Raw genomic sequence first — 17,295 nt, forward strand, 5'->3', positions numbered from 1 at the left:
AGGTATGCTGAACGCGAAAAGCTGAGAGATAAGAAAGAGGGAGGTTAAAGAGAAGGAGTGACCTAGAGATGAGACGGTAGATTGTGGGGAAACAGAAGATTTGGTTGAAAGGTGAAGGGAAGACTGTGGGAGGAAGAGGGGGCTGGAGAATAATTACGGAAGAAGAGCAGAGAGTAAACCGTGTTGACCCGAAGGGAGAGTGAAGAAGCTTAGAATAAATAATTGAACACACGAAGGGAGAACTGACAAGGTGGTGAATTAGATGGTAACAGAGTATTTAAAATGTTACACTAAGGACATATTAGAATGGCACTTATGGATTATGTGCAGTACAAAAACGATAGAGTTTAAAATGAATTGGAGTCCATGGTTTTAAAAGTTGGTTGCTAATATATGTTTTATTGTTATTTACAGTATGTTCCCTGACGAAGGACCAAATGGGTCCGAAATGCATTGGATAAATAAACAAACTGCTTGAAAGGAACCATGCTTTAGTACGTGTTTTTGGTTGAGAGGTTCGGATGGCCTGCCATTACATGAGAAACCTGGGAAATTCACATTTGCCTTGCATGAGGAGGAGTTTGAGAAAGATAACTAAAAGCAAAGTGATCGTGCAGCGCATTACATAAGGATTAAGATATGGAGTGAAAAAGTTTCAGATGAAATAAAGGAAACAGATGCATTGTTGAAAATGAGGCTGTCGCCACTGAAGTGGGGTTAAAGGAATGCCCCACTATTTTGGTGTGAAAGTAAAGTGCGCCATACTGCGATTGCTACAATAGTTATTTGTGGATGCGTTAACAATTGATGTGTGCACTGATGGCTGGTGGTGTGTGTACCTGTAGAAATTGTGCACTGATTGCTGGTGGTGTGTGTGCCTGGTGGAAGTGTGCACTGCCGGCTGGTGGTGTGTGTCTGATGAAAACGTGCACTGACAGCTGGTGGTGTTTGGGCCTGGTAAAGGCAAGCACTGATGGCTGGTGGTGTTTGTGCCCAGTGAAAGCGTGCACGGACGACTGATGGTGCCTGTGCCTGGTGAAAGTGTGCACTGACAGTGTGGTTGTGTGTGTGGTGGTGTGTGTGTGTGTGTGGTTGTCTGTGTGTGTGTGTGGTTGTCTGTGTGTGTGCGGCTGTGTGTGGCTGTCTGTGTGTGTGTGGCTGTCTGTGTGTGTGGCTGTCTGTGTGTGTGTGGTTGTCTGTGTGTGTGGTTGTCTGTGTGTGGCTGTGTGTATGTGGCTGTGTGTATGTGGATGTGTGGATGTGTGTATGTGGCTGTGTGTGTGCGGCTGTGTGTGTGTGGGGCTGTGTGTGTGGCTGTGTGTGTGTGGCTGTGTGTGTGTGGCTGTGTGTGTGGTTGGTTGTGTGTGGCTGTGTGTGTGTGGCTGTGTGTGTGCAGCTGTGTGTGTGCGGCTGTGTGTGTGCGGCTGTGTGTGTGTGTGGCTGTGTGTGTGTGTGGCTGTGTGTGTGTGTGGCTGTGTGTGTGTGTGGCTGTGTGTGTGTGTGGCTGTGTGTGTGTGTGGCTGTGTGTGTGTGTGGCTGTGTGTGTGTGTGTGTGTGTGGTTGTGTGTGTGTGTGGTTGTGCGTCTCGAGCTGTGAATCATTTTAAATAAAAGGAGAGGCGCGCGCACTGGTGCAGTGTGCGCTTCTGGGTACACAGACACATACTCTCTCTCACTCACACATACCCATACGAACACACTCTCACATCACACACACACACACACACACACACACACACACTGTGCTGGGGCAGGGCACAGGACATGCCGTTCTTGCCTTGAGACTCCATAGAGTTAGAGCGCATGTACCCCGTGAGGCACACACAACACAGGCGTGCATGTGCGCCTCGAGCTGGAATGCTTTTAAATACAAGCATTTGCAATGCAATAGGTCTCGCATTAGGAAAGTTTGAGCTATTGGTATTTTAAATGACACATTTTTTATTTATGTTTTGTTTTTGAAAATAGTGAAATTAATCCAGTTGTTGAATGGTTGCACAGATTGAGTATGTGGTGGCGCTGAGTGATGTTAAATTAACCCTTATTGCAATAGCAGGATAACGAAAGACAGGGCAAAAAACACATAGCTCTAATATATTCCTTGCCGTTTGTATGCAGCTCTTTGATGACAGTTAATAGCTCATTGCTCTATATTAGGATTTTAACTTAGCGGTATCCCATTTACCTTTTCCTTCAGCCTTTCCTTTCAATTGTAATAAAAGTGCCCAATACAAAATTAAAAAGTCTCGCACTTACTTAGTCAAGCCACAATAAATTTGTAGAACTGCTAATTAACTTTCTCCTAAAACACCACTACAGATGTAGAAGTGCTGAACTGAAAATTCAAGTAGCAGTAGTGGGTGCTACACTAAGACAATGGTTTCAGTCAAATGTAGTACCAAAGTATGAGACTGTACCTTAATAAGGGCCAAAGTACAAGTCGAAAGTACAAAGTCAAGTAAAATGAGTGCCGTAGCAAAACGAGTTGGGACCAGCGACTATAGGAGACCCTAGCAGCAACAATGTTATAGCGCTGCAGTTTGTCGTTCTTATAAAAACATTACAATGGGTATTAAAGTGCTTGTGTGCAAATTCAAACTGCAAGAATAGATATAACATTAAGTGGTCAACAATAGGTCTCGCCTTTGGGACTTTATAAGTGTTCAGCCATGCAACAGTTGATGTTGCACCAATGATATTGTGCTGCATAATTAAATACTTATAAGGTCCCAAAGGCGAGACCTATGGGCTATGCCAATGCTTGTTTGTAAAGCCACTTTGTTGAAAGGTCACCTCAAAACACTGCAAATTGATATTAGAAATAGCAGGTGTGCTGAACTCCAAAGGAAGAGCTTGGGTAGAGGAACCTGGCAGACCTCAGGCAGTTCATAGAAGGGTTTCTTCTTAATTGTACCCAAGATCACATGGAAAGGACGCAGCCCCAGAGGCTCGGCCTTCTCCTCGCTGCCCACTGGACATTCCCACCACATGTGTATTCACAGCGGACAGACTGGACCGGGCAGACGCTAAACACTGAGGAAGGCAACTCACAATAAGGGGAGGCTGTCATACCTGAACACTATCAGAGAGAAAGTAATGCGATATCCCAAATCTTTTAGAACCAGGAGAACTTACAGCAGATCTCAGAGCTCAGCGCCCAGAAGTCTGAAAAGCGTCACCTGCAGAAGTAAAATGAATCCACTGAACTGGATAATAGGAGGTAGGAGCCAAGATTCGAGCTGGGAGAATACCCTCCAGCCTCCAAGTGCGACCACAGAAGGCTTAGAGGATGCCTAAGAAAGGCGGGAAGCCAGCGGAGAGCGGTGCGTGGAGGTACAGGCCACCACACCTTGTAAGGATTCACACGATATATAAAACGCAGGGCTCTTATACTAGGTGTCTACCCGCAGAGATCCACAGTTGTGTCTTCTCATTGTGCAATCTAGGCAGGAGCTTGTTAGATCTTTTCATCATGTACACAGAAAGACAAAAGCTGCATGCATTTATGGATGGTGGTCTTGCCGCACACCCTACGTGTGCTGGGTATGCCCGAGACGTGGGTCCCTTGCTCACTTTGTCGCTGGATTCAAGCTGTCCTGGCTGATGAGGGGTGTTACCCTGAAATCAGTCCCAGGATGCTTGTTTCCGGTCCAGGGAAGACCTGGCTTTGCAGTTCGGGTTGGACTGTTCCAATGAAGCACAGGGTCAAGACTGATTTGCATATCGCTGGGTTTAAACTGGGTTGGCATGGTGAGCAAAAGAACGAGGGATTTAAACCAGATCTCTTGACTGGGGGTGAATGTTTGATTTGTTCCACATTCCGTCCATCATTTGTGTGTCTTGTGTTTCAAGACACAAGCGGTGTGTTCTGTGTGAATGGTCATCTCCAGTGAGATGGACACCCTGCTTCCAGAATCACACATGGACGACTTGTCTTCCCAGCATGGATCACCAGAGGCAAAGACAGAAATGACCAGAGGGCAGGAACTGGAGACTTTAGGGGCGACACTGAGAACACTGTTCAGCCTCTAGCAAGGCTAGTGTGAGGCTGTGGCATGACCTATCCCAGGAAAGGGAGGGAGAGTCCGCAAGAAAACCAAGGAAGGGCCTACTCCTGAGACAATTTCTCAGCAGAACTCAGTTGGATCATCAGGAAAGGAGACGCTGGAACATCTCAAGGCTGAAAGATCCCCAGACTACAGAGAGGCCCTTGACTGGGGACAGCGCTATGTGGAGGACTGGCCACTGCTGTAAACTATGGATGGCCACAGAGGCCATGGGCAAAACCCCCAATTCAGAACAGACTAAAGTGCCTGATAAGACGTACTGTAATGGGACAAAGCGAAACTCATGAATATCTGGGAATAAGTTAAACTGTGCCAGTGGTGTTGGAACCATGTCAGAGTGGGGGAGCTGGACAATGACGTCAGCGCTCTAAGGTTACAGGGAGATGCAACCATACTGGGGTTACTAAAAATCGGAGTCTAGCAAATCTGCAGAAACCTCCAAGCTGCAGAGCGTGCTCACAAGTGTCACAGGTGAGCCAGATCCCTCAATGCTTCTTGTGTAAATGTGGGCTCTGATGGTGCATTCTGAAGCTCGTGTTGCTGCACCGTGGCATGAAACTGTATGGCTGTTATACTGAGGCCCAGCCTCCATCTAGGTGCCTAGAGATGTTGATGATAAAGCGCTAGAAACCACGGCGGAGCAGATGCTTCAGTTTGATCATAAACAGGGTGCTTGGAGACACAAGGCCATCCAGAAAGTGTGCTATGATTTGAAACTGTTTGCGAATACCATGAGAATACTGTCACCAGAAATGTGCAGGGCCAATAAAAACACAGGACAAAATAGCGCTGGGCCGGGCAATCCTGTCTCTTCGATATGTCGTCATTGAGCCCTGGCCCTCAGAATATGGGGGCGAGAACACGGGTCTCTGAACCACAAAGCATGGGCTCACAAGCTTGTGCAACAGAATAAAGCCCCAGACATGGGCCTCATGAAACACTGCCTGATGTCAAGAGCTGGAACCCACACCACAGCAGGACATACTAGTGACATGAAGGCATTTATGGTAAAGTAAACACGCCTGATAAACCCTGTGTACCTAAACATCCCTGGATGGGCCCAGAAGTGAGAGAACAGAGTGGACTGCCCATCGGGTCCCATTTCTTTAACAAAATGTAGCTGCAACTCCGCTGAGGGCCGGCTTTAGGGCACTGCGACTGGTGCGGCCGCACTGGATGCTGTTAGGGGGGGGGGGGCGCCCACTACAGGAGGGGTGCTGACCTCAGGAGGGTGGGGTGGGGGGCGCTGACCTATGAGGTGGGGCTGTTGAGCAATAACTTATGACTGAAGAGATATGGGGCACTTTTGCCTGGTGGAAGTAAGAATCCGAGGAGGTCATGTGGGGGGCGCAAAAAATGGTTGCTGCACCAGTGCTAAAACCGCCTCGAGTCTCCACAAAATATACTGCGAAATTAAAAAAACAGACCATAGTATCAAAGATTGGGCAAGAATACCCAAAGCAGCGAACCATACACCTTCCATCTCTTGGAGGCATCCACGAGAGGAAGGTTAAATTAAAAGGGAAATACCACAGTAGACCGCATAAAATAAGCGACAGACAACACCACTGCGACAGGATTAAGCAGGCGTCCACTACCAAAGAATTTCAGCTTCTTATTCACTCCACATGGGGGGGGACCCAAAACACACAACTGCGCACACTGCTCGGCAACAGCAAGACGTTGTTGTCTGCGTGCAAGTGCAGTGCACTCCCTCAACCCCAAGCACGGCTTTCGAAAGATCCACCATTCTCGCCGCCAGGTGGCGCTGGCTCCCTGCAGGTGAAGCAAAAGAGACTTTAATGAAAGTGTCGGAATACGCCTATGCGAGGGGCTATACTCAGAAAAAGAGCTCTTCGCCGGGACTAGAGGGATTCACAGGCAATCTCAGTACTACCACAAGCACGGAATCGAAACCAGTGGTGCACGCGCACCAGAGGAGCGGGGGCAAGGGAGCGCAAAGACACGCCGAGACGAGCTAGGGGATGTGCGTGTGTGTGAGTCTGCTTCCAAGGAGCCATGGGAGACCGGAAGCACGCGTGACCGGATCCGGTCACGGGCGCGTGACCGGATCCGGTCACACGCGCGTCACTTGTCTCCTGTCTCCCTTGACTCCTTGAAAGCAGAAATGATTGCAATAGAGTCTCAGAGCGACGATCGCTTCGGAGTCAGAGACCTAAAAAACAAGCCCTGAACTCTTTTGAAGACTAACAATGCATTGTAGTCAAGGCCGCTGACAGATGGGTGGTAGTCCAAAATACAGAAGATCAGTGCTGAGATTCAATTGCAATTGAACTGCCAAGACAGCTATACCAAATTGAATAAGGACCATACATCAGACGTTTTGTAGTATATTTACGTTAACGCCCAGGTTCTGAGGGACACTGGGTTACCCCATTACATTTTATGCCTCAACATTATAGAGCACATGCCATTCTATGCATCAAAATAGTAGAGCACATTGGATTTGCTATCCTGTAATAACTCACTGTACGAATTACACTGAACATAACAGTTTATAACCCCTTTAGTGTATTTTTTACAGTGCAAAACATCAAACACCCTACATTCTTCATGAACATGCTGGACAAACCCCCAATGATATGAAGCAAAGGGAAAAAGTGTAATAATTACCTCAGTGTGTGGTCCAAATATAAATGTGGACTGAAAAGTAGCGTTGCCAGGCCATTGCCTAGGAGCAAAATGTTCTAGTCTACTCGGTCTGAGGAGGAGGGAGAAGATTCTAATGTTTATGAAATGTGTAAAGAAATTGGATAAACACTTTTTACCTAGAATTAAGCACCATCCTAGAAAGGTATCCCTATGGTAAGAAGAGCCAGACAAAGCGGGATAGGATAAAAGAATGTGTCTGAGCTAAGAAAACCAACAGCAACATGCAAGTACGGTGCTTCTTTAGACAAACTTATCCAAAATCAGTTTATTAAATTGTAACAAATAGAATACTTGGAAGAATTATGGCTCAAGGGTGACCCCCACCCCCCAAGTGTTAATAGTTTCAAAGAAAGTGGAACACATGTCTTGTATGAAAGAACTGAAAGGTGAGAATAGCAATTCATGAAAATACGAGGAAATAATGTGAAGGAGATATTTTAAACCAATGATCGGAGCTTCAAAGGGCAGTGCTTCAGGGGGTGGCATGAAAGGCCATATGGCCAACTGGAGGGAATGCCCTGCATGGAAGGCAGAGGTGTAAGTGATGTGGCAGGAAGGTGCCTAGTGTTGTGTGTTGCATATACATGAAAAGCAGGATAAAAATTATATATAAAAGCTCTAAAGTATCTGAAATGTGAGAAAATTGTTCTGCAAATGAATGATACATGTAAAGGCATTCCCAAAGACAAAAATAAAGGATGTAACAGTAGATGCAATGTTTGATTCGCGCTCCTGACTAACCCTTATTTCCAACCAGGAATTAAAAGAAAAGTGCATTAAAATGGGCCAATCGATGAACATGGACATACAACTCAGTGGACATGGGGGCCAACCCATCAACATTAAAGGCTACTTTGTGGGAACATACAGTATGGTGGGAAGAAAACCCCAACTAAAGCTTATGCCTCGGAGAAAGTGGACCACATCTTAGGTTGTCCAGTTCAGAATACTTTGGTAGTAGTTCTGTACCTTATTGCCTCACCACAAATCAAAGTTCAGGAGAACTCTTTTGTACAAAAGTTCCCAGAGTATTCAGTGTAAAACCAAGATGCCTCAAATTCTACATCCACAAAATAAAGTTAAAACCCAACACAACCCCTGTGGTAGCAAAAGTCAGCAAACTACAGTAAACATACAAGATGCGGTGAGAATTCTACAAACCTACCTGGGCATTTTCGTTGTTCATTTTGTTGGCAGCCTTCCTGCATCCTGTCCTGCAGTCCTCCCGCCGCCGCGTTTTAGATCATCGCGGCCGCCGAGAGGAGGACTGCAATCCCCAGGGGGCAAAGCGCCACAAGCCGCGCACGCAATTTCCCTCGCCAGGAGGCGCTTAAAACCGGACCAACTCCCCGCGTCGCGGAAACGTGCCGGGAGAAGCCCGGGACATGGGCGGGACCGTCTGCGGCCGTCCGCAGCTAGTCAAGGCCGGGCTGGGCCCCGTCTCTTCGCTCTGCTGCACCGGACTATGACACAAGTAAGACTTTATTGCCTATTTTTGACGCCCGTATGAACTTCAAGATTCTTCCCGACTACTCACCTGGGTTAAGTCCATAACATAAGACTGTCGATCTGGATTCTTCTTGCCTGTCTAGCCAAGAGTGTATTGTAGTGCCTCGGACTATTGACTTTGTGCTAAATCTTTTCTCTTTTACCCTCGTGATTCTGACGCTCAAGGAGCATTGTCCCAGTGTGTCCCTGTTGCTGCTGGGAACTGCAGCAGCGTCAAACCTGGCCTCGGACTAATACTCATAGGCTGTCGAGGGGACGGGACTGCGAGGACCAGCACCCTGTGCGGAGTGATTTGGCCGTAGCTGGTCCTCTTCCCGCCCCTTCTCGTTTTCAGCCATAGCTAGCGCACGCGGAATTTCCCCCTCTTACACCTGTGTAAACCCCTTCTACTCACACGGTTATTTTAATAGTTATTTATTGTTTGTACTTGTGACAGTGGACCTTCTGCTTTTTTAGACCATGAGTACGCGCAGAAGTAAAACAGCGGCTGGGGGAGTTTCTTTAACGGGCACACGTGATAATTTTATAATCAGGGCAAACACATTGATAGACCAAGAGATTGTTCACTTGGAGCGTAGAGTGTCTCAGGATTTGGCTGTGGCGAGAAGATCTTCACTGGGGCTTCTTGCCACAGCCAAAACCCCTGAACAGCATAGGGTTACCGCCTTGATTGACACTCATGCTGTGCGTTACAGCCTGCCCAACACGGTCGACCTGTCCGCATCTCACATACTATCAGACTCCCAAATCAGCTTGGAATTAGAAAAAACTTCGACATTGGATGTTAATCTCACCCAAGAGGAGAAAAGCCCTAGCCAGTCGAGGCAGAGGAGGGAGGGGGCTATTTCTAAAATCCCCAAAATTCCTAAGTTAAGAAAACCCAAGGGCAGGGGTGAAATACGTAAAGGAAATCGGGGTGAAACTGTCCAAACCTTGCAGGTAGATAACGATCTTCTAGGTACCGCTGCCTCAAAGGAGGGTACCTCTGAAGCGGTAGTGGTACCAATTAATTTAGCTGAGTGGTGTGGCTCACTGGTTAGAGGCGGCAGACCCGTCAGCAGAGAACGGCCCGGGACCAGGGTTCAATTCCCCAAGCAGCAGGGTCGTGGACCAGGGTCAAAACGGACTCGATAATTCTCGCCTCGGTGCCTACGCTAACCAAGGAACACACTCAGCAACTCTGGGCATTAAGCTTGCCTCATCTCTACAACGGCCCCCCACAGACGCCGGGGATGCCTGGTTTCACCTTGGAGATACCCAGAAAGGGACCATCTCACAAGGAAAACCAGGACGGGTTCCCCAGCGGTCTTCAGCGCCAGGATACTCCATTGAGTCGCAGTGCACTTTACAAGTACACCAACAGGAGTGTTAATGTGGACAAGGATGATAGTATACTCTTGTCAAAGATGGGGGAGCTCTTTAAACTCTATTTATCCCCGATTGAGACAAGATTATCTCATTAAAAAACTTGTCGCCAACTTAGGTGCTTTGCCTAAAAATACCTTATCCCAGGCAGCACCTAAAGTAGGGAGCACTAAACCAATCAACACTAAACCTGCAGTCCCAGTAGCTAAAAACCTGTCAGCCCCAGCGATCACCACCAAACCCAAAACTATACCTGCCCCTGAGAAGAAAACTGCAGACAACCCCAAAGTTTGTGGTCCTCCCCCACGAGTGGGGACTACATCACCGAGGGCGAATACCTTACAATCCAGAGAGTCCAGAAATAAAGGGCCACTTGACAGGGCACGAGTTGTAAATTTGACACTCTAGGCAAACCCCATGGTCGTAGTCAAGACCGGAGTACCAGAATTGGGTGATGCTGTTGAAGAACCAAATTGGTCTCTAGTAAATAAGGTACAACACTGGCTCAATTCTAATCGCCCCCTACCCCACAACCGCACAAGTAAGATTTTGACGGTACGCAGGGTACCTTGGGTGGGTCATGGGAGGAAAACTGTTCAGGGCGATTGCATCCTGATCAATTTTGAGGATCCGTACTTGGCCGAGCACGTATGTTCTTGGAACACGCAAAACAACCTTGAGGGAATCCAAACCAAAAGACTTTCTTCCTTTTACCCCTCGAGAAATCGCCCTACTCGTGAGGTAAATTATGATGAGAATTGACACAGAATAGGGCAGCGTGAGCGGGGAGGAGATTGGAGGGTAAGGGGGAGGTGGCCCATCAGGGACTTAGATTATAGAGAAGATTGGGAAGGCTTCAAGACCACAAACAGGTTTAGCTGTTTGGATTTGGTCGATTGACAGTCACCAAATACTAGCCTGACAATAAGAAAGGATGTACATACTACAAAATCTAATAGTACAGCCATTGGTTTTACAAATGCTTGTCTAAACACCCAAATTGTGCAGTTGTTGAAAGACAAATCTGTAGTCCTAAACATAAGCCCAATAACGACAGTCAGACATTGTTGCCGATCCACCGACCAATTTTATTGTAGAAGCAGATGTAATTCCTATGATCAGTCCTAATTACCTTGATGAATTAACGGTGGGCGAGGGAGCAATAACATGAGACGTTTTAGAAATCTTGCCTTTGATGAACATAACCCCATCGTTGGGAGTAGATCTTCCACCAGATGTAAATAGGGGCAGGTGGGCTTTGACTTCCTGGAACGTAGCGGGTTTGTCCAGCCAAGTAAAAGACCCAATTGTCCTAGTATATATATATATATATATATATATATATATATATATATATATATATATAATAACTTCTTGATGTAATTGGTCTCCAGGAATGCTGGGAACAGTCAGATTCATTTAAATGGGTACTGCACCTTCTTTTCCCCAGCACAGCAGTCCAGCACTGGTAGGGCTTCAGGTGGTTTATGCACTTTCATATCCAACACTGCTAACCTGGCAGCTAAATGGTCGCCCAGTAACAGTAATAACCAGTATTATCAGGCACTTACTCTTAAGGTAGGAGGGAAGCAGCCCATCAGACTGATCAATTTATACAATAATATCCCTGGAGGGGATTGTAAACGGGTTTTAGACGATTTAAATACAGAATTATGTGGAGAAATTGGCACAGCGCAAGAGGAAAGGTGTACTGTGGTGACAGGAGATTTTAACTGCCACCTCTGTCCCCACGGAAACCTAGATATATGCGGCATGGTTAATCTGAAGGGAGATCCATGTACCCACTTTGAGCACTCCACGTTGGGTAATTTGCTCAATAACTTGATATTCGAACAAGACCTAGGCTTTGTAAATGAGCTTTGTATCCCCCAGGAAAAGTTCCAACCAACCTTTAACAGCAGGGGATCTAAGTCAGTGATTGATTATACCCTGATCACTACAAGTTATCACTGCAATGTCATAACGTTTAAAACAGAGGACATTGCTCTTAGGGACCATTTCCCTATTAGCTCAACTTTTAGTTGGGGCGAAAAGTGTGGCCAACAATCTAATGTAATAGATAACCTGTACAGCCATGGGATTGCTATAACAGAATTAATGGCTATTCAATAAAGTGGAGTAAGGTGGACCCCATAGGGTTTCTTCAAAATCTGGTAACAGATTATTTATCAGACTTTATGATCTGTCTCGGGGAAACAGAACTCCCAAAGAGGTTATTGTAGCTTTTCAGAACATCACCCTTCAAATCAGTAATAAGTTAACGAGAACTATACGGGGAGGGGGGTAACCCTAAGGCTGAGGGATGGTTTAACTCCGATTGCAGCAAGGCACACTCACTTAAAGAATACCCTAAAGAGCGTCCCCAGAAAATCCCTAGATATCAAGTCTGCAAGAGCAACTTACAAATCAGCGCTGCAGAAACGGAAAAAGGAACTAAAAGACCGCTTGGGCAGCCTTGCTCAAGGCATCCTCTTTGAGGGATAACACCGCCTTTTGGCACGCAGTAAATGCCCCTTTTTTCGCAGAGAGGAAATGTGATACCATGGAGATCGCCATTGAGGAGACTGTTTGGGTCAATTATTTTACAGAGCTCTACAAGAAGGACAACCTGGTCATCCTGGGTAGCGCTAGCACTGATCAGCTCGTTATTCTGAAGCCTGTTACCCAATCTTTCTTCCCATTGGACAGTCTTTTCTTTGGAAGAGGTAGAGTTGGCTGTTGCAGATAGCTCAAACTGTAAAGCCCCAGGCCCAGACGGCATTCCTATTGATATTTTTAAGGCGAACATTCCTCTCTGGGCACCGCTCCTGACCAACGTGTTAAATAGCTATAATAAAAGCGGATTCCCTTCCACTTGGCAGGATGCGATTGTAGTACCCATAATTAAAAAGGGAGATCGAAATGATCCAAAATGTTATCGCCCCATCTCCCTGCTCGACTCCCCAATGAAAATTGCAGGTCGAGTTATTTTAAACAGACTACAGATATGGGCCAATGAGGAGAGTATTTTATCTAAATTTCAATAAGGTTTCAAGCCTGGTTTGGGTACCATCGAACAAGGACATAACTTGGCGATGTTGATAGAAAAATACAAGACAGCCAAAAAAGGAAACTTATTCATAACATTCGTTGATCTCAGTTCGGCATTTGACTGTCTGAGCCACGATGTTTTATGGGATACCTTGGAAACCCTGGGAGTTGATGTAAATATCTGTAACTTTCTCAAGGAATTATACAGAGGGGCGGGGCAAGGGTACACCATGGCAAGAAAGGTGAATGCACAAAAAAACATTTTAATAAGGAAGGGTGTACGCCAGGGCTGTATCCTTGCTCCCTTTCTTTTTAACCTTTATATTAACAGCGTAGCTGACCATCTAAGAAAATTGGCTGTGGATTTCCCCAAATTGATGGTGCCACAGTCCCTATTCTGCTATATGCAGATGATGCGGCTATCATGGCAAGAACCCAATTAGGCCTCCAGCAGGCATTAGTTAGTTTCTCAGAATGTATGGGATCTAGGGGCCTGAAAATGAATATTGGGAAAACATTTACCATGTGTTGTACTTCAAAAAATAAGGTTGCTTGTAATAGCTTTTTAAACCAGTCAAAGATCGAAAATACTAGTACCTTCTCTTATCTGGGGGTGGTTTTTAACAAAAAGGGGACATGGATTACAGCCAAAACTACAAGGTGCCTAGCTTTTTCACGTGCGATTGGGGCACTCATACAGTTAGCTAACAAACTGGGAGGTAGACCGACTCGCATTCTCCTCGATATTTACAGAGCTAAATGCGTGTCGACTGCTACCTACGGAGCTGGTATCTGGGGCATTGTAGACTGTCACGAAACCCAGTTGAAGGAAAACAGTTTCCTTAGATTTGTTAGCTGTCCCCAGATCTACCTCAACTTACGTCTGCCATGTGGCACTGGCCACGCCTTATATATCTGATATAATTAGGATCAGCCCTGTGCTGCTCTGGCATAAAATTTGGACCTCTGTCAAAACTGATTTTAATAGGGCAATTATCAGCGACTGTATGCGACACGATGGGTCCAAAAACATCCAATGGCTTTCTTATGTGAAGGAATTCCTAATAAATATAGGGCATCAGGAATTTAATACGCCAGCATCCCTCTCCTCCATATCGAGAAAAATGCTAAAAGATCAATGTTCTGTCTTTTTGGCTGATCAACGTTGGTCAATGGAGGGGAAGAAGACCTCAGTCCTGCATCATCATTCACTAATGCAGGATTCTGGCTGGCAGCTCTGTCTCCTGAGTTGGCCAGCTACGATAGAATGCTATTGGCACGCTTGAGAATGGGTATTTATTTTAGGATGGTCACCTTCCCAACAATCAACAACTGGTCAAAAAACGTAATTGCCCATGTGACAATCACTCTGTACAGTCCACAATTCATTGTATTCTTTTTTGTAAATTTTTTGAATGGGGAAGAAAAAGATATCCAATTCCACTGTTAAAGCTTTGGGGATTGAGACCGTGTAGACCGGCACTTTTTAAAATTTTTATTACAGGACGAAATGACCATAAGCGCTGTATCTAAATTCCTAAAATTCATTATCAGATGTAGATCCTCCGTGGCTTGAATGAACTTAGCACTGCACCCTTGCACTTTAACGGTAACTGTATTGTACCCTATTAGTGAGACAAATGAACTTGGATAGAGAAAGCCCTATCTTGCACCTGCTTCCTGTCCCCATATTTTTATAAATATTTGCTTGTACTTTTCAAAATTGTAATTATTTTTTGTATTATAATGAAATTGCATTTTAAATTCGTATGTTTTTTTATGCTGTGCTTATATGATCTTTTTTATGGCATCGAATAAAGCTATCTTTGACTTTGAAAGGATGAGATTGTGTGATCAGAACAATATCAAACCAGTCGAAGCCATGGAATGGTTAGCTCCCATTCTGGTCTCGTGCAAAGCGGACAAAATGGGGAGATTTTCGTTTATCTAAGAGCGCTGAACAAAGTAGTGGTGGACAGATTTCTTCTACTCATGATTTCAGAAGTGTTCCCAGCCTTAAAGGGAGCCAAGGTTCTCAACCTGTGATCTGGCTTTAGCTTTAGCTTATTAACAGATATGGTTGCACCCAGTCATAAGATCTCACCGCCTTCATTGTACCGATAGGCGTTTACAGGTTCAAACGTTTGCCCTGCGATTAATTTCTACAGCCTCAGTGTTCCAACGGGCTGTCAATGCTCAAAGACATTCCAGATGTGTTCCATTACCAGGATGATGCATTTGTTTGTGGGGCACCCAATGCAGAAAACGATGAAAGGGACGAGAAAGTACTGAAGAAGTTTGGAAATGTTAGTCTCACGGTGAAGGCAGGCAAATGCAAACTCACATTTGAAGATGTAACCTACCCGAGGCACAACATCTCCAGCAAAGGGATTGAACCAAAAGAGGAGGTGGTAAAATCCATCATGAACTTAGCCTCTCTAACTGACAAAGATGAACTGCGATTATTCCTTGGCATGGTGGAGTTTTAAAAGTTAAACACAAATTTCGCAAACAGAACATTCCATAGGCAATCGCTAATCAAATCATAAGCAGAGTTAATCTGGGACAACATGTGCAAAAGTAGGTCAAGATGTCAAACAGTATGGAAAATGCACTGCAACTCTATTCCTTTGTACCAGGTAGAGCAGTGATAACCACAAACTCCTGCACAAAAGAATTGAGAGCGGTACTCACAAGCAGAGGAAAGAATGAGTTAACAGTTGCCTTTGCTTTGAAGTCATTACGGGGGGGGGGGGGGGGGGGCGCACAAGCTTACTACTCCGTAATAAAAAAAAAAGTACACCCTAGCAGTATTCTTGGCCATACAAAAAGTTCAAAAATGTTGTTTGAGGTAGTGATTAAGACCAGAACCGACAACAAACCACTGAAAAAGCTATGGATTAGCAAATGGATGGACAACCTACAGGAATACATATTCGGAGTGGAATACATTACTGGAGTAAAGTATAGTCTCTTTAGTCAACCTCCCAACATGAACAGGGGTAAAGATGAACAAACACAGAATGATGAAGTAGCCGCCTTATTGAATGCGCGAGTCTTTCCTGACGGTGTGATAAGAGACTGGATGAAAACAAGCCTCAGATAAGATTAAATCCTGGAGGCAATACGACAGTTTGTAAAGAGTAGTTGGCCAAACACTGTCAAGGAGCAATTAAAAGCATATTTGGGTTTCAAAGTTTAACTTGCAGAACTAGATAGATGTCGGTTTTGGGGCACCACACTAATTTCCCTTGGCCAAGGTAAACTCCAAGCACATGACGGCCACTTTTGTATTCCTAAGTCTTAGGGACTTTGAATAAACTTTTGGTGGCATGGCCTAGACATTCAAATGGAAAAGATCTGTGAGGGGCTGTGCACCATGCGGTGAGAGCTACAAGACCTTAATCACAAGGAAACCACCCCCAACCCACATACGCAAACAACCCATGGGACAAATTGGACAATTGGTCCCATAGTTGGGAAAAACAGAATACCCTAATTTATAGTCCTGTTAGATCTTTACTTCAAGTGGCCAGAAATCAGATTTACTTCAGACATTAGGTCAGAGTGTCAAAATGTTTAAACAGAACGTTTTGCTAGTGAAGGGCTACCATCAACTATCCTATCAGATAAAGGAATGCAAATTTGCTCTATAGAAATTCATACATTATAAGAGAATGGTTTCGCCTATCTGCACTTGCCACTATACCTACCAGAAACAATGCCGTAGAATGCTTCAACAAAACACAGAAGCAAGGAATACAATCAGCAAAAGTTAACCATAATTTGAAGGCGGAAGTTTAAGAGAATGAGTATTTTGCCTGACTACACCAAAGCACTCCGAAAACTCCATTGAGTTATTCCAATGCGGTCGTTGGAGAACAGGTAAAGATTAAGTCTCAAAGTGGGGGTGTCAAAGTCTTCAAAAGCCATGAAAACAAACTGTTTCACAATGTCGGAAAAACTGATGGTAGAATATGAAATTTGGGAAAGGTGGCGAAAGTCAGTTACCCTCTCTTCAGAAAGGATGCCAACCATCAGCCAGCAGTTGGAGACTCAAGCACAGACAACCCTCCTGACAGAGGGAATGTTTATCCAATACTGCTCACAACAAACATTCCAATGAGTTTCTCTTATAGAGTACGGACCGATCCAATCATACCACCAACATACTTGAAAGACTGTCTGGAATTAAAAGGTAATTTTAATTGTGTGCGACAGATCCTATAAAGCGTATCTTATACACATGTTCAGACGTCAATGACTGGGATTATAAATGGTATCACGTGTACCTTGTATCCCATAATTTTCTTCTACAAAAGTTTACTCAACTGTTTGTATAGTATTATGCCACCATCCGTGCTAAACCTCAGGACTACCGCTTCTCTCGGTTGTCAGATTGGGCAATTCCCTCCCTCTATCCTCCCCCTTGCATCTGGTTTGGTGATGAAGGGGGGGCGGGGGGGGGGGGGTTGTGTGGCATCCTCTATAGTGGTCCCTCCCATTGCCTATGACCCCCCCTCCCCCGTTTCTTGAGACCATAGAACGTCCCAACATGACATTCCAACCGTGGAGAGTGCACTCTCAGTATGGAGCTGTACCTGTGCTATGGCGTTACCAAATAACCTCTT

The sequence above is a fragment of the Lissotriton helveticus genome, chromosome 1_1 (assembly GCF_964261635.1).
Source record: "Lissotriton helveticus chromosome 1_1, aLisHel1.1, whole genome shotgun sequence".
NCBI classification, from domain to species: Eukaryota; Metazoa; Chordata; class Amphibia; order Caudata; family Salamandridae; genus Lissotriton; species Lissotriton helveticus.